At 43.0% G+C, this 22,342-nt stretch overlaps 1 long non-coding RNA gene across 2 annotated transcripts; it reads left to right on the top strand.

Annotated features, from left to right (window-relative positions):
- Window positions 1–113: 113 nt before the first annotated feature.
- On the top strand, window positions 114–19,633 carry LOC124983650 (uncharacterized). 2 transcript variants are annotated; one of them, XR_007108475.1, is made up of 3 exons: window positions 114–758; window positions 16,381–16,534; window positions 18,590–19,633. It is a non-coding gene; the product is annotated as an uncharacterized LOC124983650 (long non-coding RNA). The 2 variants fall into 2 exon arrangements; XR_007108474.1 differs by having other exon boundaries at window positions 18,573–19,633.
- Window positions 19,634–22,342: the final 2,709 nt, after the last annotated feature.

The following is a 22,342-nucleotide window of genomic DNA, read 5'->3' as shown; positions in this document are numbered from 1 at the left end:
GGCCTGCGCGGGGCGGGGCGCGCGGGCGGAGGCCGGGATCGAGCCGAGGCTGCGGGCGGGGGAGAGCACGGAGGCTGCGGGGTGGGACGGAGGCGGCGGGGAGGTGAGCTTGAGGCGCGGGGCTGGAGGGGTGGAACCCGCCCAGGGTAGTTGGCCCGGGGCTGAGGGAGGGCTCGCTGAGGCCCAGGTGGGAAGGACGCTCCGACCGGGAGGGCGGAGTGTGGCTTGGGCGGTTTCGAGGCCAGGCGGCAGGGGAGAAGGGGTCGGTGGGACGGGGCGGGCCAGGCGTGAGGCCCGGGCCTTAACCGAGGAACCCGGAGGCGGCGGCCAGGTCTGCACAGCTCGGCTCAGTGGCGGTGCGCTGCCCGAGGGAAGGGGAGGCTCGCGGAGAGGGGGGTGCGGCCGCAGGAGCTGCGCGACCCCCAGGAGCCCGGAAGGCAGAGCTGGGGCCGCAGTCGGGTCGGAGCTGGTGGTACCGGGCTGGCGCGCCCGCCTGGGGCCGCAGGAGCTGTCCGCCGCCGTGTGCTGATCAGGGCCGGTCGGAGCTGTCCCCCAGAGGGGTGCTGATCGGGCCGACGGAGATTTCTCCCTAAACACGTTGACTGGGCCGGAGCAGCCATTCCCCGACCGTGCTGAAAGCGGCCGACCAGAGGCTAAGCTCAACTTTGCGTGCAGGCTGCAGTCTGGACAGAGGCCCTGGGGAAAGTGAAAACCCTGAGGTTATGTCCATTCTACGGAGACACTTGTGCTCTGGCATGGTAAGGAGCTCGGTGGGGACAGCCATGGTCGAGAGAGCTGGAGGACTCAGCGGTCAAAGTGCGGGAGGGCAGGGCTGCTGTGGCCAAGGCAGGGGGGAGGACTCGGGAGCCCTGTGGAGATCTGCCTGAGTTTCAGCAGCAAGAGATGAAATTTTCCCTTTTCTCTATGATGGAAATTTTGTGCTAATATTTCTTTATATCTAAATGTCCTGTGGAAAATCATTTCTAAGGGATGGTGAGTGATTAATGGCAGGGAAGAGGGAGCTCACAATCGTCAGGAGGGACAAGACCATTCTTTGGGTGGCCATATTTCCAGCACAGCAGCAGCCCATGGCTGGGGGAGGGGGTGATTGGCCTTGCTGTCTACTGTGCTCTAACATCAACTTACATTTTCTTAAAGCACTTTCTAGAAATGGCATCTATTAGTTCATGTTTCCCTTTCTTGACTGAAAGCTCTTCTCTGTGAACTTTCAAGGTCCGAGTACAGTGCCTACACAAGGCAGCATGGAATGCATGAATGAGGCAGTTATGGGCTACACCACCGTCTGGGGCACTGGGTCTTAGCCATCATAACTTTTCCCCAACATTCCTTATTTCTGAGGTTCAGGGAATCTGGATGCATTCACAAATCACCTGCCCTGATTCTCCCTGTAAAACCCCAGAATTTCTCAGAATGGACAAAGGGTTTGAACCCTAACTTCCCAGATTCCTTTTGACCCTGAGTCTTGTCATCAAACTGATTAACTTGAACATTCACGAAAATGACCCATCCAACACCCTAGCCAGCCACTGCTTGACTTCTGATTGGTCAGTGATCTGTGACTCTCCCAACTCTGATGACTTCCCAAGGAGTCGCCTTCACCTGGAATTGCATCCATCTTGAAGTCATCTCAGATCACAACTTTTGCCTCCCTATAAGCCTTCTCAGACAACCACCTCCAGATTCCAGGAGTATAAGCACCATCTTATCTGTACAGCCTCCCATCTTGTCCCCAGAGTGTAGATGGAGGGTTACCTGCCATGGAGTTGAGAGACTGTGGCACCAATCTTTGGCCACAAGCTTTATGGACACGAGCAAATTGCTTAACCATGAGGACCTCAGTTTCTTTATGTACACAATGGTTGTGCTGAAGATGTAGGGCAAGTGTAAAGCCCCCAGGGTTTATTCATTCAATGTTCACCCTGCTGCTCCTGCTGACCCCCCAAAACCACTCTTTCCAGCCCAGGAATATAGGAATGAAGGGTAAAAGTGCTTTCCTGAGGAATTATATTCCCTTATATTGTGCACATCTTATCAGATTTGCATGCTTATGTCATGTGACCCTCAGAGCTTCCCTGCACAGGTGGCTGGGGCCCCATGGAGAAGTCTTCTTCCCTCTCGTGGGGGCCTCAGGCCCTGCCAGCTTTCCTGCTGTCTTCCTGAGCTTGCACCAGCAGTGCCCTTCCAGACTCCCTTCCCTCAAATGACAAACCAAGGAGGTGTTGTTTGTTTTGTTCTGTAGTGCTGGGGATTGCAAGGATGTTCAATTTTAACACTCCCCTGCCCCTTTATGGCCCATTAATGGCATGGAAAGTAGAGCAAAGCACAAAACTGTTGGACTTACAAGGGAGAGTTGGAATGGTAACATGTCTCAACAGTACTGACTACAGCAATCCTACAGAAGTCAGAGGCATTTTCTGACAATTTTTTATAGACTAAAAAGTAATAAATGCAGAACTATCAGTTTTTTATTCTCATGTTGCACAGAAATCACAAACACAAAATAAATGGCTGCAACTGCAAACAGAAATATTTAATAAAAATGCTAAGAGTCAATTTGATGGGAATGCTGTCATGACCAACAACTTCACCACCTCCTGAATCCTGATTTTAAATGTTCAATTCTCTGACCATGACCTCTTGTTTTTCTTACCCTCTTGCTGTATTTCAATATAGCAATTCTTTGACTATGTAAGAAATGTGTGTCAGTTACTATCGCTGTGTAACAAGTTATCATCAAATTTAATGGATTAAAAGCATTGATTTATTCTGTAATCAATGGTTCTGGAAGAATTCTGCTGGGAGTTCTTACCTGGGCCTCTTCTGAGGTCTGGGTACAGTCAGAGGTGAGCTGGGTTGGGTGTCCAAGATGACTTGGCTGACCGATGATGCTGAGTGTCCACAGGGTGCTCAGTGAGGGCATTCCCTGGGATTCTAGTTGCCTCTCCAGCAGGGTGTTCCCAGGGTAGTTGAGGACCAAGTGGAAGCTGATGGCCTTTCTGACCTAGCTTGAAAGTCATGTGGCATTCTTCTGCCATACCTGTTGGTCAAAGCAGCCCCAGCCTATGCAGTTAGAGGAGTCCTAGAACCACCTTTCATGGGAGGGAGTCAGAGTATTGGCGATTGTGCTGAGATGACCACAAATCTCCATTCCATTGATCTGCGCACAGCTCTCATTGCTAACCCTCGTTGAAACTGTTCCTTTCTCTTGCATCAACTTCTTTTCTGGATTTCCATCATGGCATATTCTCATTTCTGTTTGCATAAGAAATCCAAAGTTATGGGTTACAATACTGTTATGCCTTAAAGGAAATGGTACTTAAACCATTTATATGGTTTAGGAAAGAAATCTTACAAATAATTATACATTTCAGAAAACGGATTTCCACCAATGCAGAAGACTACTCTGACAATAAATCAGAGTTGAAGGGTTTGTTGTTGTTGTTTTCCGTACCAGGGACTGAACTCTGAAGCGCTTTACCATTGAGCCACATCAATGGTCCTTTGTATTTTTCTATTTTGAAACAGGGTCTCACTAAGTTGCTTAGGGTCTTGCTAAGTTGCTGAGGCTGGCCTTGAACTTGCAATTCTCCTGCCTTGGCCTCCCAAGTTGCTGGAATTATAAATATACACCACAGCACCTGGCAGAGTTGAAGTTTTTATAGTGATTGCTGCTATCAGGGGAAAATGTCTGAAACCTCCCTGTTTTAATAGATTCCTTCACACAGATTACATGCCCTAAGTCAGTTCACTGCACACAAAACAGGCGTGTGCACATCAACACAGTCTTCACACTGCTCCATGTCACAGCTTCAAAGAGGACTGCACTGGCGAAGTCGTCTCTGAGAGTCCAAAGGATCTCCCGTTTATTATGATAAATGCAAAGCACTGCAGGACTTATAAGCTAGAGAACATTTGCTGAGCATGGCCCCTTAAATTTCCTGAGGTCCTCCCAGAGATGTCCTGAAGGTGGTGGTAACAGTGTGCTGATAGGAACAGGAGGCCCTGAGTGGAGGTTTATCACAATTTTCTACTCACAATCTTGTCATCCTGGGACTCTAGCATAATTACCTCCTTTGGTTAACAAAAGCAGCTTTTATCAAGCATTATCTCCTGGATCAATGTCCATGTTCTAGGCAGGACCTTGTGGAGACCACAGGTTAACAGTGAGCAGGCAGCTGGGAGGGGGCTCTTCTGTCCCCCACACGCAGCTGCACTCCATGTAAGCCTGCACTTGTGCCACATTCCCTCCCCTGACACTGCCCCTCAAAAGCCCCAGCAGAGGTGGCCCCTCTGTTGGTCATTATCAGAGCCTGAAGTGAATTGGGCTGGTTCATCCTGAACAGGGTCTAAGAGACTTTAACTCTGTTCATTTCAATCTCAACTTAAATTCTATTGTCATATTTTAATTTTTTCAAACCTAAATGAATTGTTATTGTTGCTTTATACAGTGTTTACTTAAATTTATCAAATGTTCACCTCCTCTATTTTTCTTTCCTCTTTGCAAGTCAGCCCTTTCTGTGATTTTTTTTTCTTGCCTAGAGTACACCTGCTAGAATTTCCTGTAATGCAAATATCTGGGTGGTAAATTCTTTTAGTTTGTCTGAGAATGTCTTTATTTTGTTCTGGTTTCTGAAAAATGTTTACTGGATGTAGAATTCTAGGTGGGTTTGCACTCTCTGACCCCGCTGCATGACCACTTCCTTCTCACTCCTTGCACAGAACAGGATGTTCCCTTCTCACTCTCTCCTTTGCTTGTGGTCAGGTCTCTCTTCCTGTCTTCATGTGGTCATCCCTCAAGTGTGTCTATGTCCAGATTTCTTCCTCTGCCCTTCAGGGAGGGAGGGGAGGGGAGGGGAGGGGAAGGGAGGACTCTGGGTCAGGTAGTCAGCGTCCACCATTCCTCCAAGCCTTACTTGCTGCCCTCAGCTCAGTCACCCTTGATGAGCACTTCTCTCTATCTCGAGCTGTTTGCAGAACTTCTCAGTCTTTAGTGTTCACAAGCTGCAGTCAGGTGTGTCTCAGTGTGGATTTATTTTCGTACTTCGTTCTACCTAAGTTTCACTAAACTTACCTGTATGAATTCCCTTTTCATCGTGTGCAGATTTCAAGTCCTCATCCCTTTCGATATTGCCTCTACCCATTCCTTCTCCCCTGGCACTAGACTCGGGTTGAAGTTTCTTACACTTGCCTCCATGTCTGCTAACCTCTTGCTCATGCTTTCCACATCTATGTCTTTTCAGACAGTATTCCAGATACTCTATTCACATTTATCTTTTAGTTCACTAATTCTCTCTTCTGTTATTTATAATCTTATAAAGCTGTATACTGTTTTTTAAAAAATATTCTTAGTTGTAGATGGATAATACCTTTATCTACTTTTTATGTATCTCACATGTCCTAGGCAAGCGCTGTACCACTGAGCTACAACCCCAGCCCTGTATACTGAGTTTTTAATTTCACTGAATTTAAACTTCAACTAAAATTTCAACTAAATTAAGACCTTCCGTCTATAGTTTTCACTCTTTTTTTTGCATACTACTTGATTCTTCTTCAGTTTTTTAGTTTCTTCACCTATCTTCAACCTTGCCTTTTAGTATTTTAACTATATTCAACAGGCATTTCATGATCCTACTTGATGATTTCATTATCTGGAATGTACTGCCCACAGTCACTGCTGGCTTGCTGTCAAGACACCTTAGTACCCTGTTTCTCAGATGTCTTTTAAACTGAGAGTGGTTTATAGGAAAATCTAAGGCTAGGAAGAAGATAGGGCCCATAGAAAGAAGATGGGAGTTCAGGCTGCTTTAACGAAATACCCTTAAACTGGGTGATTTATAAACAATAGAAATGTATTGCTCACAATTCTAGAGACTGATAAGTTCAAAATCAAGGTGCCACCAGATTCAGTGTCCTGGTGAGGGCCCCTTCCTCAGAGACGGATCTTCTTGTCTTCTCACATGGAGGAAGGGTGGACAGGCGCCCTCAGCCTCTATCATGACAGCTTTATCCCCTTTATTAGGGCTCCCCTGTGAGGGCAGGGCCACCTCCTACAAGCACCTCCTCTTAATAGTACTGCATTGGGAGTTAGGTTCTAGCACATGAGTTGCTTCCACTGGGCACCTTCAGGCATTGCTGACCAGAGACCACTCTGTTAAATGCTCTGCTGAAAGGTCTGGGCCACTGACTGTTCATGCGAGCGGTCTCCCAGATAAGGGACAGCTTCTAATCAGTTCTCAGCATCTGTCCCCCACATACTTCACTTTGCCCCAAATTTCAGTTGATATCCTTTCAGTCCCTGAAGGACAGTTTGTCTTAGTTCACCCTTCATTGAGGGTCCAACCCTTCAAAGCCCAGTATTTGTGGAGAATCAGTCTCTACCCATTTCCTCCTGGCAGGTCGGTGGCTGGTCTCTGTGCTCCACACCTTGAAGTCTGTACATTGGTTTCTCAGGGCTGTTATAACAAAGTCCTCAATTCCCATAAGGGTTCTTCCTCATGGTCTAATCACCTCCCATGGGCCCACCTCCCACTCCCAATACCACCACATTGGAGGTTAGGATTTCAAAATGAATTCCAACAACTCTTTAAAGAAGAAAAACAAAATCCAGGCATTTCATAATGTAACATCCACAATGTCCTGCCTCCAGTAAAAAAATTCCTAGACCTGCAATGAAGCAGTCAGGACTCAGAAAAAATTCAGTGAAAAAGACTTAGAAAAGACAGAAATGATGAAACAAACAGAGGTGGACTTTAGAACAGCTATTATTATAAATGTATTCATGAATTTAAAGGAAACATGAACATAATGAACAAATAAATGCAGGATTTAAAGAAGAAACAAGTGAAATTTAAAAAAAATTTTGTACCTGTAGATGGACATCATACCTTTGTTTTATTTATTTTTATGTGGTGCTAAGGATAAAACCCAATGCCTCTCACATGCCAGGCATGTGCTCTGTCACTGAGCTATAGCCACAGCCCAACAAGTGGATTTTTTTTTTTTTTTTTTTTTTTTTTTTTTTGCAGTGCTGGGGATCAAACTCAGGGCCTTGTGCTTGCAAGGCAAGCACTCTACCAACTGAGCTATCTCCCCAGCCCAACAACAAGTGGAATTTTGAGAGATAAAAATGCAGTAGATGAAATTAAAATTTTATTGGATGGGATCAATAGAAGCAGAGAAAGAAAAGATCAGTGAACTTGAAAACTGAAATAAGAACTTGTCACACTGAAGCAGAAAAAAAAATGACTGAAAAAACAATAAAGCCTTATTGACCTTTGGAACTATGTCAAGTATATTAGTCAGGATTCTCTAGAGGAACAGAATCAACAGGACATATGATTATAAAAATGGAATTTATTAGATTGGCTTTTGCGACCAGAAGCTGGATAGTCCACAATGGCTGTCTGCAGCTGGAGAGCTGGAAGAATTAGCAGCTGCTCAGCCCAAGACTCAGAAGCCCCAGAACAAGAGATCAACAGTGCTCCCCTAGTCCAAGGGTAGCACCTGAGACCAAGCCTTCTGGAAACTACCTGGAGAATCACTGGCAGAGTCCACTTTGGAAGAGTGAAGAAGTGAGAGCCCGATATCATCAGATGATCAAAGCAGCCATCAAGAACCCGTTCAAGAAGAGCTGAGCTGCATCTGCATCTGCTTCCTTATTCTTCCAGCTGTTATTCCATCCAAGCCACCATCCTACTGGGTGGTGCTGCCCACGCTTAGGGAGGGTCTCCACTTCAGTTCACTATCCCACATGCCAATCATTCCTAGACACACTCTCACAGACACACCCAGAGGCCTCTTAATCATTGGCATTTCTTAATCCAATCAGGTTGACAAGTCAACCGTTACATCAAGCCAAAAACAAGAAGTATTTGAAGAAATAATGGGGGCTGAGGTTGTGGCTCAGTGGTAGAGCACTTGCCTAGCATGTGCAAGGCACTGGGTTCGATCCTCAGCATCACATCTAAATAAATAAATTAAATAAAGGTATTGTGTCCACCTACAGCTAAAAAATTATTTTTAAATAAATAAATAATGGTTAAACAAGTCCCCAATTTTTTTAAAAATACTATGCACTCACAGATCCAAAACACTCAACAAAACCCAGGATAAACACAAAGCACACCAAAGCACATGATAATCAGATTGGTATTCAACATGCAGTGAAAATATTCTTCAAAATTGAGGATGAAATAAAGACGTTATTATTTTATTTATTTTTTACTTTTGGTACCAGGGGTTGAACCAAGGAGTGCTCTACCACTGAGCTACATCCCCATTTTTACAATTTATTTTGAGGCAGATTCTCACTAAGTTGCTGAGGCTGGGCTTGGACTTGTGGTCCTCCTGCCTTAGTCTCCTCTAAACATGAGTTCTTATTGTATTCATCCTCTTCTATTTCACTGTACATTTGGAACACATGAAATATTTTTTAGTTTATACGTCACTGGATTTACGAACTAGTGTACATTGGGAATGTTGGAGACAAATGGCACATCTTCTCATTTATAAGTCCCTGGATGCTGTGGTTTGGACCCGGAGTGTCCCCCTGGGCCATGTATTAAAGGCTTAGTCCCCAGGTTGGTGATACTGGAAGGCAATGGGAACTTTGAGAGGTAGGGCCCTTCGGAGGGTTCAGGTCACTGGGGTGTACCCTCCAAGGGAATTGCAGGGTCCCTATCTCTTCTGTGTCCCAATGAGGTGATCATTTTCCTCCACAATGCACACTTGCCATGGTGTGCGGCCTCACCCCAGGCCCACAGGCAATGGGGCCAACCAACTACAACTGTAGGCTCCACTCTTAAGTTGATCATCTTGCCAGGAGTGGTGTCATAAGCCTGTAATCCCAGCGACTCAGGAGGCTGGCAAGTTCAAAGCCAGCCTCAGCAACTTAGCAAGGTCCTAAGTGACTTAATCAAGTCCCTGTCTCAAAAAATAAAAAGGGCTGGGTATGTGTCTCAGTGGTTAAGTGCCCTTGGGTTCAATCGCCAATACAAAAAAAAAAGTTGATTATCTCAGGCATTTCTTACAGTAACAGAAAGCTGACTAGTACACTGGACCAGGCAGAGCCTGCTGGGGTGAACTGCACAGAATGCAGAGGCCTGTGCTTCAAGCAGGATGCTGCAACTGCTGGGCTGTTACACGGGCCTCCCTCAGGGATCAGGGAGTGTGTTCCAAGTGGGAACAGAGCACAGAGACACACAAAGGGCCAAAGGGCTGGACTGCAGCAGAAACAACTGATTGTTCCCCAATTTTACTCTCCTGCTCCCCCACAATTTTTTGTTTGTTGAGATGAGGTCTTGCTATGTCACCCAGGCTAGCCTCAAACTCCTGGGCTCAAGTGACTCTTGCCTCAGTCTCCTGAGTGGCTGGGATGACAGGCACATACCATGATACCTGGTTTGAGAATCCCTGGAGTTGGGGGTGGTGCTAGGGATGGATCCCAGGGTCTCATGCATGCTAGGCTAGTGCCCTACCATTGATCAACATCCCCAGCCCAAGAATCCCTGTTGTTGATGTTTTTAAAATAGTGATAATGAGCATGTTATTGATTACACTTCTTTGTGTGTGTGGTGTTGTGGGCTATATGTTCAAACACACATGACATTGCTAAAATTTCTCTTACTTAAGTCACTGTTATTCTAGGTCCCTATGATTCACAGCCAGATATTACCATAATTGCTAGAGTATAAATTTCTACTTTGAGGAGAAATTTAGTACTATTTAGTAAGATGGAAAATGCATATACTCCATCGTCCCTTTGGTATCCTAGAGTTCTCAAAATATGGTTCCTGGATTTCTGGAGTCCTAAGATACTGTAAGGGAGTTGGAAAGGGCAAAACTATTTATACACTAATACTAGGATATTATTTGTCTTTCTGCTGTATTAACATTTGCACTAATGGTGCAAAAGCAATAACTGGTAAACTACTAGTACCTTAGCACAAGTTATACCAATATTTTGCTAGGCACTGTCATTTCTGGATGAAAATAGGCAGTTTCACTTAAGAATTCTTTGATGAAGTGGGGATCCAAGATGGCAGACCAGAGGGAGGCAGCATTCCTTGTCATTCTGTAACTTGTGATTCAAGTAGAGGAACACTGTTTCTCTGCAAGGCAGTCATTGCTGCCCACCAATCCCCTGCTGTTTACACCATTTGTCCACCACGATCATCTGCCATCAACTAGCATATCACCTACCTTTTGAGTGTGGATAGCTCATTGACTGCCACCTATGTTCCACAATTTCCCCATTTGCCCACCTCTTGCCTGCCCATCACCTTTCACCTACCCATCACACACCCCCAATGTCTACCCACCAATCGTCTGCCATTAGCCTGCAGACCACCTGCAGACTGCCAGCGGTTCACCTGCTGCCCCCTATTACCTGGAAGTTCATTGTCACAGTACCCACAGGTTTGGTTACACACAGTTGGTGTCATTTTTGGACAACAGCCAGGGCCTGCAGGATTTCCATGGCCACCTCAGTCTGGGGACTCAGGTCAGGTCCTGGGGATATACCGGGGCACCTGCAGGTCTGGTTGCACCTGAGGCCTTTTGCTCAGTGTGGCAGTAGCTGCCATCTTGCTGCCTCTTTGTGGGGTCACTCCTTTGTGTGAGCGAATGACTGGTGGTCTCTCTGCAAGTTGAAAGGGGACTGAGATCTTGGGACTGCAGCAACACAGGGCCTGGGGAAGCTGATGCCCAGGTCCATCAGATTGCGTGGGCCAGTCTGGGTCTGGCAAGCCCATGGAAAGCCGGAGACTAGGGCCAGATCCCTGGGGGAAGCACAGGTTGAAGAAACTGGAGAAAACCGGGATCTCTGCAGCTCAGTGAATCCTGAGATGTGCAGGGACAGAAGGGGATGGGCTACGATGGGTGGAAAGACTGGAAGAGAGTGTGAGGGCATCTTGCTATCGGCTCACCCACCCAACCAGTCCGTCACTCACTGGACTGGAGCTAACATTAAACTTCAGACAACCCCACCTATCAGTGGAGAAGGGAAGCTGAGAAAATTTTCAAAAGCCAATGGAAGCAATCATTCAATTTTCCATTGAGACTTTCCTCCTTTTTTAAATTTTTTGCCCTCTCTCACACCTCTACCATCTTTGAATCCAAATATTTTTCACGCATCAATTTATTGAGGAATGGGATGTCTGAATAGTATATGACAGTTTTGCTGTGTATTTTTTTTTTTTTTTTTTGGGTGCTGGGGATCGAACCCAGGGCCTTGTGCTTGCAAGGCAAGCACTCTATCAACTGAGCTATCTTCCCAGTCCCTTGCTGTGTATTCTTATATTTTTATTTTTTAAAAAATCTGTACATATTTTCTCTCACCTGTCTCCCTAGATTCTCTTTCTCACTAAGCTCATACTAACAGCCATCCTCTATTAATTCTTCCCTCGCTCTTACTATAAATTTTTACCTCTATCGTCTCTCTCTCTTCCTCATAAACATCACATCTTACACTACTTCTGTTCCCTTCCTTGTCCATCATTTGAAATGGTAAACCCTTTTAGCAAACTTAATGTTTATACTGTAGACAATAATTGAATGCTTCATTTCTACTGTAACAAAATTGTAAATGCCTTAATAGGAGCCATTTGGTTTAAGGTGGTATATCATTTGATTTGGGTACTGTTAATATTGGTCTCCCCATTAAAGGTGAGGTACTAGAAGTCTTCAGAGATACTATAAGACTACAGGGTAGAATCTGTGCTGCCTCAACTCCATACCGCTAGATGAGAAGACACACAAACAACATGAAAAAACAAGGGAACAAAGCACCTCAAACAAACCAAGATGTTGCAACAATAGAATCTATAGACAGCACAGTAGAATAAATGTCAGAGAAGAAGTTTAGAAAATACATAGTTAGATTGATCTTCAAAATAAAGGATGGTATTGGAGAGAAGATACAGAGGTATTGGAGAGAAAATACAGATGGTATTGGAGAGAAAATACACTTCAATAAAGAGGCAAAGATTAGGGCTGGGGATATAGCTCAGTTGGTAGAGTGCTTGCCTTGCATGCATAAGGCCCTGGGTTCCATCCCCAGCGCGCGTGCACGCGCGCACACACATACACACGCAAAGATTATAAAAAGGAATCTAGCAGAAATCCTCAAAAATGAAGGAAAAAATAAACCAAATTTAAAATTCAATGGAAAGTATCACCAACAGACTAAACCACTTGGAAGACAGAACCTCAGACAATGAAGACAAAATATATACTCTTGAAAATAAAGTTGACCACTCAGAGAAGATGGTAAGAAACCATGAACAGAACTGCCAAGAAACATGGGATAACATAAAAGACCAAATTTAAGATTTATCAGAATAGACAAAGGCAAGGAGATACAAACCAAAGGAATGCATAATCTTTTCAATGACATAATATCAGAAAACTTCCCACATCTAAAGAACAAAATGGAAAATCAACTACAAGAGGCTTGCAGGACCCCAAAATGTACAAAATTACAGACTCATACCAAGGTACGTTATAACATACAGAATAAAGATAGAATTTTAAAGGCCACAAGAGAAAATTATCAGAATACATACATGGAGAAATCAATTCAGATCTCAGCTGATTTCTCAACCCAGACCCTCCATGACAGGAGGTCCTGGAATAATATATATCAAGCTCTGAAAGAAAATGGATGCCAACTAAGAATTTTATATCCAGCAAAATTAAGCTTCAGATTTGAAGATGAAATAAAAACCTGTCAGGATAAACAAAAGTTAAAAGAATTCACAACTAGAAAGCCTGCACTATAGGACAAGCCTGCACTATGGGACATTCTCAGCAAAATATTCCATGAGGAGGAAATGAAAAAAAAGGGGGCGGGGGACCAGTAAAGGGAAGTTTTGTTGTTGTTGTTGTTGAGACTGTTGTGAATGGGGTAATTTACCTAACTTCTCTTGCAATGGATTCATCACGTACATATAGAAATGTATTTGATTTATGGATGTGGATTTTATATCCTGCTACATTGCTGAATTCATTAGTTCTAGAAGTTTTTTGGTGGAATTTTTTGGATCTTCTAAATAAAGAATCATGTTGTTGGCAAATAGTGATAGTTTGAGTTCTTCTTTTCCTATCCGTATCCCTTTAATTTCTTTCATCTGTCTGATTGCTCTGGCTAGAGTTTCAAGAATGATGTCGAATAGAAGTGGTGAGAGGCTGGGGAGATAGCTCAGTCAGTAGAGTGCTTGCTTTGTAAGCACAAGGCCCTGGGTTTGATCCCCGGCACCCAAAAAAAAAAAGTGGTGAAAGGGAATCCCTGTCTCATTCCAGTTTTTAGAGGGAATGCTTTCAATTTTCTCCATTTAGAATGATGCTGGCTGTGGGCTTAGCATAGATAGCCTTTACAATGCTGAGGTATGTTCCAACTATCCCTATTTTTTCTAGTGTTTTGAACATGAAGGAGTGCTGTATTTTGTCTAATGCTTTCTCTGCATCTATTGAGATACTAATATGATTCTTGTCTTTAATCCTATTGATGTGATGTGTTGTTTATTGATTTCCATATGTTGAACCAACCTTGCAACCCTGGGAAGAATCCCACTTTATCATGGTGCACTATCTTTTTAAAACGTTTTGTATGCAAACTGCCAGAATTTCATTGAGAATTTTTTCATCTATATTCATCAGGAATATTGGTCAGAAGTTTTCCTTCTGTGATGCATCTTTGTCTGGCTTTGGTATCAGGGTGATACTAGCCTCATAGAATGAATTTGTAAAGGTTCCCTCCTCTTCTATTTCATGCAATAATTTGAGGAGTATTGGTGTTAATTCTTCTTTGAAGGTCTTATAGAACTTGGTTGAGAATCAGTCTGGTCCTGGGCTTTTCTTTGTTGGCAAGTTTTTTCTTTTTCCTTTTAGTTGTAGTTGGACACAATATCTTTATTTATTTATATTTATGTGGTGCTGAGGATCAAACCCAGTGCCTTTCACATGATAGGCAAGCATTCTACTGCTGAGCCACAATCCCAGCCCCTGGTTGGTAGGCTTTTGATGACATCTTCTATTTCATTGCTTGAAACTAATTTGTTTAAATTGTGTATGTCCTTTTTATTTAGTTTGGGTAGGTCATATGTTTCTAGAAATTTGTTAATGCCTTTGAGATTTTCTATTTTATTGGAATATAAATTTTCAAAATTGTTTCTAATTATCTTCTGTATTTCAGTAGTGTCCATTGTGGTATCTCCTTTTTCATCACAAATTTTAATAATCTGAGTTTTCCTTTTCTCTTCATTAGTATGGCTAAGGGTTTATTATTTTTTTAAGAACCAATTGTTTGTTTTGTCAACTTTTTTGAATTGTTTTGTTTCAGTTTCACTGATTTCAGCTCTGATTTTAATTATTTCCTGTCTTCTACTGCTTTGGGTGTTGATTTGTTCTTCTTTTTCTAGGGCTTTGAGATGTATTGTTAGATCACTTATTTGTTGACTTTCTTTTAATGTATGAGTTCAGTGGAGAGACCTTTCCTCTTAGCACTGCCTTCATAGTGTCCCAGAGATTTTGATATGTTCTATCAGTGTTCTCATTTACCTCTAAGTAATTTATTTCCTCTCTGATGTCTTCTACTATCTATTAGTCATTCAATAGAGATTATTTAGTCTCCAGGTATTGGAGTAGCTTCTACTTTTTAGTTTATCATTGATTTTTAATTTCATTCCATTATGATCTGATAGAATGCAGGGTAGTATCTCTATTTTTTTGTATTTTCTAAAAGGTGCTTTGTGGCATAAAATGTGGTCTGTTTTACAGAAGGATCCATATGCTGCTGAGAAGACAGTGTATTTGTTCATTGATGGATGAAACATTCTACATATGTCCATTAAGTCCAAATTATTAATTGTATTATTTAGTTCTGTAGTTTCTTTGTTTAGTTTTTGTTTGGAAGATCTATCCAGTGGTGAGACAGGTGTGTTAAAGTCATCCAGTATTATCATATTGTGGTCTATTTGATTCTTGAAATTAAGAAAGGTTTTTTTTGATGCACATAGATGCTCCATTCTTTGGGGCATATATATTTACAATTGTTATGTCTTGTTGATGTATCATTCCCAAAGAAATGTCCTTCTTTGTCCCTTCTGACTAACTTTGGCTTAGAGTTTACTTTATCTGAAACACTGCTGGTTTACATGGTCCATGGGTGATATGTTTTTTCCCATTCTTTCCCTTCAGTCTGTGGACATCTTTGCCTATAAGGTGAGGCTCTTGGAGACAGCATATTGTTGGGTCTTGTTTTTTAATTCAATCTGCCAGTCTGTATCCTTTGATTGATGATTTTAGGCCATTAACATTCAGGGTTATTACTGAGATATGATTTGTATTCCTATTCATTTTGGTTTATTTCTGGCTTTTAATTTGACTTAGTTTCTCCTTTGTCTTTTCCTTTAGTGTAGTTCCTCCCTTTGCTGGTTTTCACTTTTTCTTCCTTCATTTCCTCCTCATGGAATATTTTGCTAAGAATGTCCTGTAGTGCAGGCTTTCTAGTTGTGAACTCTTTTAACTTTTGTTTATCATGGAAGGTCTTTTTTTAAATATTTTTTTAGTTGTTGATTGGACCTTTATTTTACTCATTTATTTATATGTGGTGCCAAGACTTGAACCCAGTGCCTCACACATGTGAGGCAAGTGTTCTACCACTGAGCCACAACCCCAGTCCAATGGAAGGTTTTCATTTCATCTTCAAATCTGAAGCTTAATTTTGCTGGACATAAAATTCTTAGTTGGCATCCATTTTTTTTCAGAGCTTGATATATGTTATTTCAGGACCTCCTGGCATTGAGGGTCTGGATTGAGAAATTAACTGAGATCTGAAATGGTTTCCCCCTATATGTAATCTGATACTTTTCTCTTGCAGTCTTTAAAATTCTATCCTTACTCCGTATGCTAGGCATTTTCATTATAATGTGCTTTGGTGTGGGTCTTTGGTTATACATTTGGGGTCCTGTAAGCAAGTGGCCTATTTTAAAACTGACATTGTTTCCTCCTCTTCTTCCTGCTTCCCTTCCCTAACAGCAGGGGAAACAAGGCTACCATTTTTCTACCCCTGGCTAAGCTACCACGTCCTTCATGCCTGGAAGGATATCACTGCCCACTAAAAGACTAAAGAAATTCCAGACCTGGGACTGGGACAATGGCTCCCTCAGGGACACCCAATGGACACAAATTAATTCTATCTGCTGATGATATCTGGGTTCCAGCACTTGTGTTCCTCTTTTAAAAGTCCTACATTTCCCCTGGGAGGGAGAATCAGATACTCTGGGACAGAAGCCTCCTGTGTTTTGTCTTTGCAAATCAGTAAGACTTTTTTCTTTTTCTCAAAACTGTCCTCATTATTAGGTCTGCAATGGAGACAAGGATCAAGCTTGCAGTATCAATATCCAAGGAAGAAAAATCAGGCTGAACTCAGAACTTTCTAACTGCAATATTCAAGGACCAGCACAGGCAGAGCGATGAGCTGAAAGCTATGAATGAAATCTGCACCTTAATCCCAGTAAGTGTGTTACCTTGTTTGAAAATGGAATCTTTGGAAATCTGTTATCCTTCAACAGTTTTTTTCTATTCTTGAATAAATCCTACTCCTTTCACTCTTAAAAGAAAATAGAATCTTTGCTGAGGTGATTGAGGATTTTGAGATAAGGAGATTGTTTGGGGTTATCCAGGTGGACCCTAAATGCAATCACAAATTCCTCATAAAAGAGAGACAGAGGGAGAATGAGAAGATGAATGAAAAAGAGGCAGCTTAATTATGGTGGCAGAAATCAGAGGGATGCAGCCACAGCTAAATAATGCTGTGGCCACCAAACCTGAGAGGCACAAGAGCAGATTCTCCCTGAAGCCTCTGGAGGAAGTGCAACCCTACCCTCACCTTGATTTCTGGCCTCCTGAGTTGTGAAAGAATAAACTTGTCATTTTAAGTCACTAAGTTTGTGGTAACTTGCTACAGCAGCAATTGGAAATTAAGAGTTACCCAAGAATATTATACCTAGTCAATTTATTTTTCAGTCACCAGCATATGAATACTAATGAAGTCATGGACATAAATTAGATCAATTAGGGTTCACAATTCCAACAGACCCAATACATTTAACATACCTTCTCTTTATAATTTGATACATGTATACACTACAAAACCATCACCACAATAGGGTTAATAATCACACCCAGGACCATCTACACTGTACTCCGGGTGCCTAGAACCTTTTCATCTTATAACTCAGTTTGCACCCTTTGACCAACATCTCTCCACTTCTACATCCAAGCCTGGTTACCACTGCTCTCTTTGATGCTTCTATTCCTTATGTAAGCGAGATCACATAGCATTTGTCTTTCTGTGTCTGGCTTACTTCATTTAACATGTTTTTCAGGTTCATCCACATTGTTAAACATCCATTCTTTTGTGGCTGAGTAAAATCCCATCATTTATCACACTGCCTTTGTCCATTTGTTCCTGGATGGACACTGGGGTTGGTTTCTTGTCTTGGCTGTTGTGAACAGTGCTACAGTGAACGTGGAGGTGCAGATGTCTCCTGATTTCATTTTATTTTGGATGTTGACCCCAAAGCAGGATTGCTGGATATGATAGTTCCGTTTTTAATCTTTCAAGGAATCTCTGTACTGTTTCCCATAATGGCTGTACCAATTTACATTCTCAGCAACAGTCTGCAAAGGCTCCCTTTTCTCCACACCCAAACCAACACTTGCTACCACTTGTCTCTCTGAGAATTGCCATCCTAACAGGTCTTAGGAGGTAGCTCATTGTGGTTTCGACTTGCATTTCCTTGATGATTAGGGATGCTAAGCACCATTTCATATACTTGTTGTCCATTTCAATGTCTTTTTGGAGAAATGTCTACTCAAATCCTTTGGCCCATTTTTTAAATTGGATTGTGTGGGCTCCTTATACACTTTGGGTATTAGCTCCTTATCAACACATGATTTGCAAATATTCCTGTCCTGTAGGTTGCCTTCTCATTTTGTTGACTGCACCCCTTCACTCTGTTGAAAAGAAACTGATGACATAACCTATCTATTTTTTGTAAATCAACTTAACAGTCTAATGAAGAGAAACAGAGGAGCCTGATGGCCAGGCCACATGCACCACAAGTCTGTTCCTGTGCGTTCTTATCTACTCATTGGTCTAAGCAGGCAATGAGCCAACCAGGTATAGTCCTGCCTACCACAGTGTGTGTCAAAAATTGTGGAACCCAGATTCTCTGAAGTGCACCCAGGCTGATAAATCTGAACTATCCAACTAACCTACTACTAGTCCTGGCTTTGTGTCCTTGTAATTCATTCCTGTGCAACTTATTTTTCAGTGCTGGGGACTGAACTTGGGGCCTCATATAGCCCCAGCCTGCAAGCCACCCCCCTTATTGTTTTGATAGGGTCTTGCTATGTTTCCAAGGCTGTCTGGATCTTGTGGTTTTCTTGCCTCAGTCTCCTAAGCAGGTGGATTACAGGACTGTGCAAGTGGTTTCCCCAACATATTTTTGCTGATATAATTTGCAAAAATATTTCTGTTCTTTCAGTATGTGTCTTCATTTAGGTTCCTCTGAAAGTACAGCCTGAGACAAGGCTTGGGTACAAGTGGTTTGTTCAGAAGTTGATTCCTCAAAACAGAAGTGGAGCATGGGGGAACAGAGGGTTCACCACACAAGAGCACGCTATTGAGCTACTGCTCCGGGTAACAGCACACTGGTTTCACCAGGGTCTCTGAGAAAGCTGCAGAATGCCTCCCAGCACTGCCAACTACTTATCCATGGACTACTGTCTCCAGTTCCTGAAGTATCCACAGACCCAGTGAGCTCCTGCTGTACCAGAGAAGGCCTGGGGCAGGAAGTGTGAAGACACACAGACACACAATGCATCTGAGACGTAGCCCCCCAGGTCCAGAGCAATTAAAGGTGGGATAAGGTCCCTCAAAGGGAAGGCTGGTCACCACCTCTACGAGAGTTTTGGTGCAAGAAGTAGACCAAGTCGCCACTGCTGAGGGCCCCAGGGCTATAAACAACATTCATCACGTCCCTCCCCTGCCTTACCAGCTGGGCAGCCTGGCTTGCCTAGTGAGGTACCCAGACCTTTACCCCTGAGGGGTCTGAGCCCATTGTTGACAGTGCTGCTTCTAGTGCCTGGCAGGGAAGCACTCTGACACACGAGTCCTCTAAGTGCCACTTGTGTGGTGGCAGCCCTACAGCCTCCCAACCCAGATTCCATTACCCCTCCTTTTTTGCCTGCAAGTCCACCAGCATGAGCTCAGAATGAGAGGGGTGTCTGCAGGTTTGGGTCCAAGGGCAGTATCCTTCCCTGCCCACCAGTGGGATCCCCTCCTGGAAAGAGCCCGACTTCAGTGGATCCTAAGCCTGTGGAAACAGAGCATGTTTTACTTGTGAGTTGCTGGATGATGGTGAGAAGCAGTTAATTCCAGCTCCTGGGTTCCTAGAACTGTGTTTTTGATCCCCAGTCTGTTACGCCACCTGCAATTCCCCTCAGTGCTTGATAAGGATTCCGCTGAGTAATAAAGATGTTTGCAAAGTCTCATCTCATTGGGAATTTGGGTCGCGGGCTTTCCTTCTTTGCTTGCTTAATATGTGTAGGTTTACTATTAATATTTTATGTGTTTTCCCTGAAAATAGGGGGTCTTAATAGAACCAGGGTTAGAACATAAAAACCAGACTTCTAATGGAACAGTAATTTCAGATTTAGTCATTTGCTATGAAACTCTGAGTAACCAAGATTGCTATGAGAAAATACAAAAACAGATTCTAGCTGCCGATCCCCTGTTGACTACTCTCAGATGACCTGAAACACATAGGCAAATAATTCCAACCCCATCAGGAAGGAATAACAGGAACAGAAGAAATAAAGGTTCCTCAATGTTAAGTTCACACAGTATAAGATGATATTATATATTTGTTAGCTTAAAATGTCTAGCATTTATTAACTACAGCAATAGTCATATGACTGACTACTGAACTTGCTTTAACCTTTATGATTAGTAAAATATTAATATGTCTTATTGCTTAGTTAAAGGTTATCACAAGTAAACAGTTACTAAAACTGATTAGAATATATCGTTGTCTAGTAATGATCATACAAAATATTTTTGTTTTTCTCCTTGAGATCTTTTCCTGTTCTGAAAAAACATGTGTAACTGTCTACATTTTAATGTATAAAAAGCTGGCTGGGAAAAATAAAATTTAGAACATAGCATCATTCCTTGAGTTTGTGTTGCTTTTTCTCCACCTCACCGACACCTACTCCATCACCTGTGACCACGATGACCCCTGCTAGGGCTGAACCCTGGCACCAGTCTTCTGCTGATGTCTCTTAGGAGATCAGCATCACATGTGGGGCTTTGATTCTGTGCATGTACTACAACTTCTCAGGATACTGTCCCAGAGTCAGGACCTTAGCTCAGTCTTTAAGAGGTCATTGTATCTTTCCATTAGACTGGTTGCTTGTAGATAATTCAGGACACCAGAGAAGCATTCTACATATTGCCACATCCCTTGCACTGTGAAAGAGCTCTTTGGCCTGAGGTAATGTTATACATAATCCCATGCTGGTGAACTGAGCATTCTCTAACTCCTGGATAGTGATGCTGACTGAGACACTGTGGATGGGAAGGCTAACCCACACCCAGAGCAGATTTCAATTCCAATAAGGATGAAACGATGGGGTAGAAAGGGAAGGCTGCCACCAACTTGCTGCAGAGTGACTAGCTGGTGTTGCTTACAGATGGTAGCACAGCAGAAGTTCAGCTTGATCTCAGCTGCTAACAGGTCAGTCAACAGCAGTAATAACTAGAGAAGTTATTATCAAGCTACGACTTGATAAGAAAGAGCCCATGTTAGTAGGCATAAACTGCACTCCTGTTACCATGGCACCTCCAACAATGAGCCCACTGTACTGGTACAGGAAAGCAGAGGGTGGTGACATCTGTCTTGTTCAGTGGCACCCCTGCCATGAGTACTAGCACAAGGTACAAAGATGCACACGTGCTGTGACCACTCCCTGGGTCCAGCTGCTTCCCCAGACCTCTAGTCTCCAGTCTTCCCCTCTTGCCCTTTTCTGACCAACCAGCAAGGCACTGTCACACCCAGAATGTCACCTGTACTTCTTCCATAAGCCATGGCTCCATCCACTCACTCTACACAAAGTGACAGCCAAGGTACTACTCAAAGTTCTGCTCATGGAGGCTTTCCCTTATTACCACCTTGAATGGACTGCTGTAGAGCAAGCAGCAATTCATTTTCAGCTCATAACACATCAAAATGACCCACTGTAAACCAGACCTGATTTTTTTTTTGTTACTAGGCATAGGTGCAAAAGGTAGGAGGTGTGGGACTACTGTCACCTTGTCCTGTAGATGACTGCTACTCCCGTGGACAAGGTTGGCTCCATTTCCAAGGATAATGTTTTCATTGTACAATGAATCACTACTTATCCATTGACTTGGTAGATATGACAATGTCTATCCCAGAACAGGCAGATTGGATTATAGGTCTTTTGATGTCCCAGTCAGGTGCTTAGCCTCTATTTGGGCGTGGTAGCATGGCAGGGGCTGTTTTTATCTGGCGAGTGGTCTTGCTGCAGAAGTGCACTACATACCACCTGCTGGGATTTGCAAGAGGTACCACTTAGGGGCCTTTTCTTCCACAGATGAGCCCAATCCTAGCCCACTTGCGGGGGCATCTGGAATTCCATCCAGTGCTTGACAAAGATCTTCTGGAGGATGATTGCAAAGGCTCATCCTAAAAGGAATTGCCGGATGTTTTGCTCCGAAGCATGGTGTTTTCTCTGATAATATATTACTCATTTCAGTCTGAATGGATTGCTTAAGGGGACGAAGGGAATACAACAAAAATTCCAGAAAATATTACCTACAATCTGAAAAACAATGGGTCTTTACCACTAACAAAATTAAAAATAATTTTGCAACCATACAATGAGTCCCTGAAAGCCTCTGGAGAAAATAGTTGTAGATCTGCCTTTGTCTCCAACAGGCTGGTTAAATGTTAACGATGGTTTTGTTCATGTGTGGTGGTGAGGTAAGAGAATAAGGTTTCATAACATTCCTTCCTTCCTACAAAGAATATGTCACCCCTATAATAAACGTTGGTACACAATTACAATTGAGACCGCTGCCCTCCTGTACCCCTTAACTCAGCAATTCAGATATTAACCAGATGGACCTAGTAGAGATAGTCACATGAGATTACTTGTCTATTGTTTTAACCACGAGAATATTAAGAATAGTTTTAGGTCACATAGAGTTTAGATAATAATAGTTTGATAT

This window comes from Sciurus carolinensis, chromosome 4 (assembly GCF_902686445.1).
Source record: "Sciurus carolinensis chromosome 4, mSciCar1.2, whole genome shotgun sequence".
Classification (NCBI taxonomy): domain Eukaryota; kingdom Metazoa; phylum Chordata; class Mammalia; order Rodentia; family Sciuridae; genus Sciurus; species Sciurus carolinensis.
Note: the sequence above shows the minus strand (reverse complement) of the source record. Positions and strands in the feature narration are given on the sequence as shown.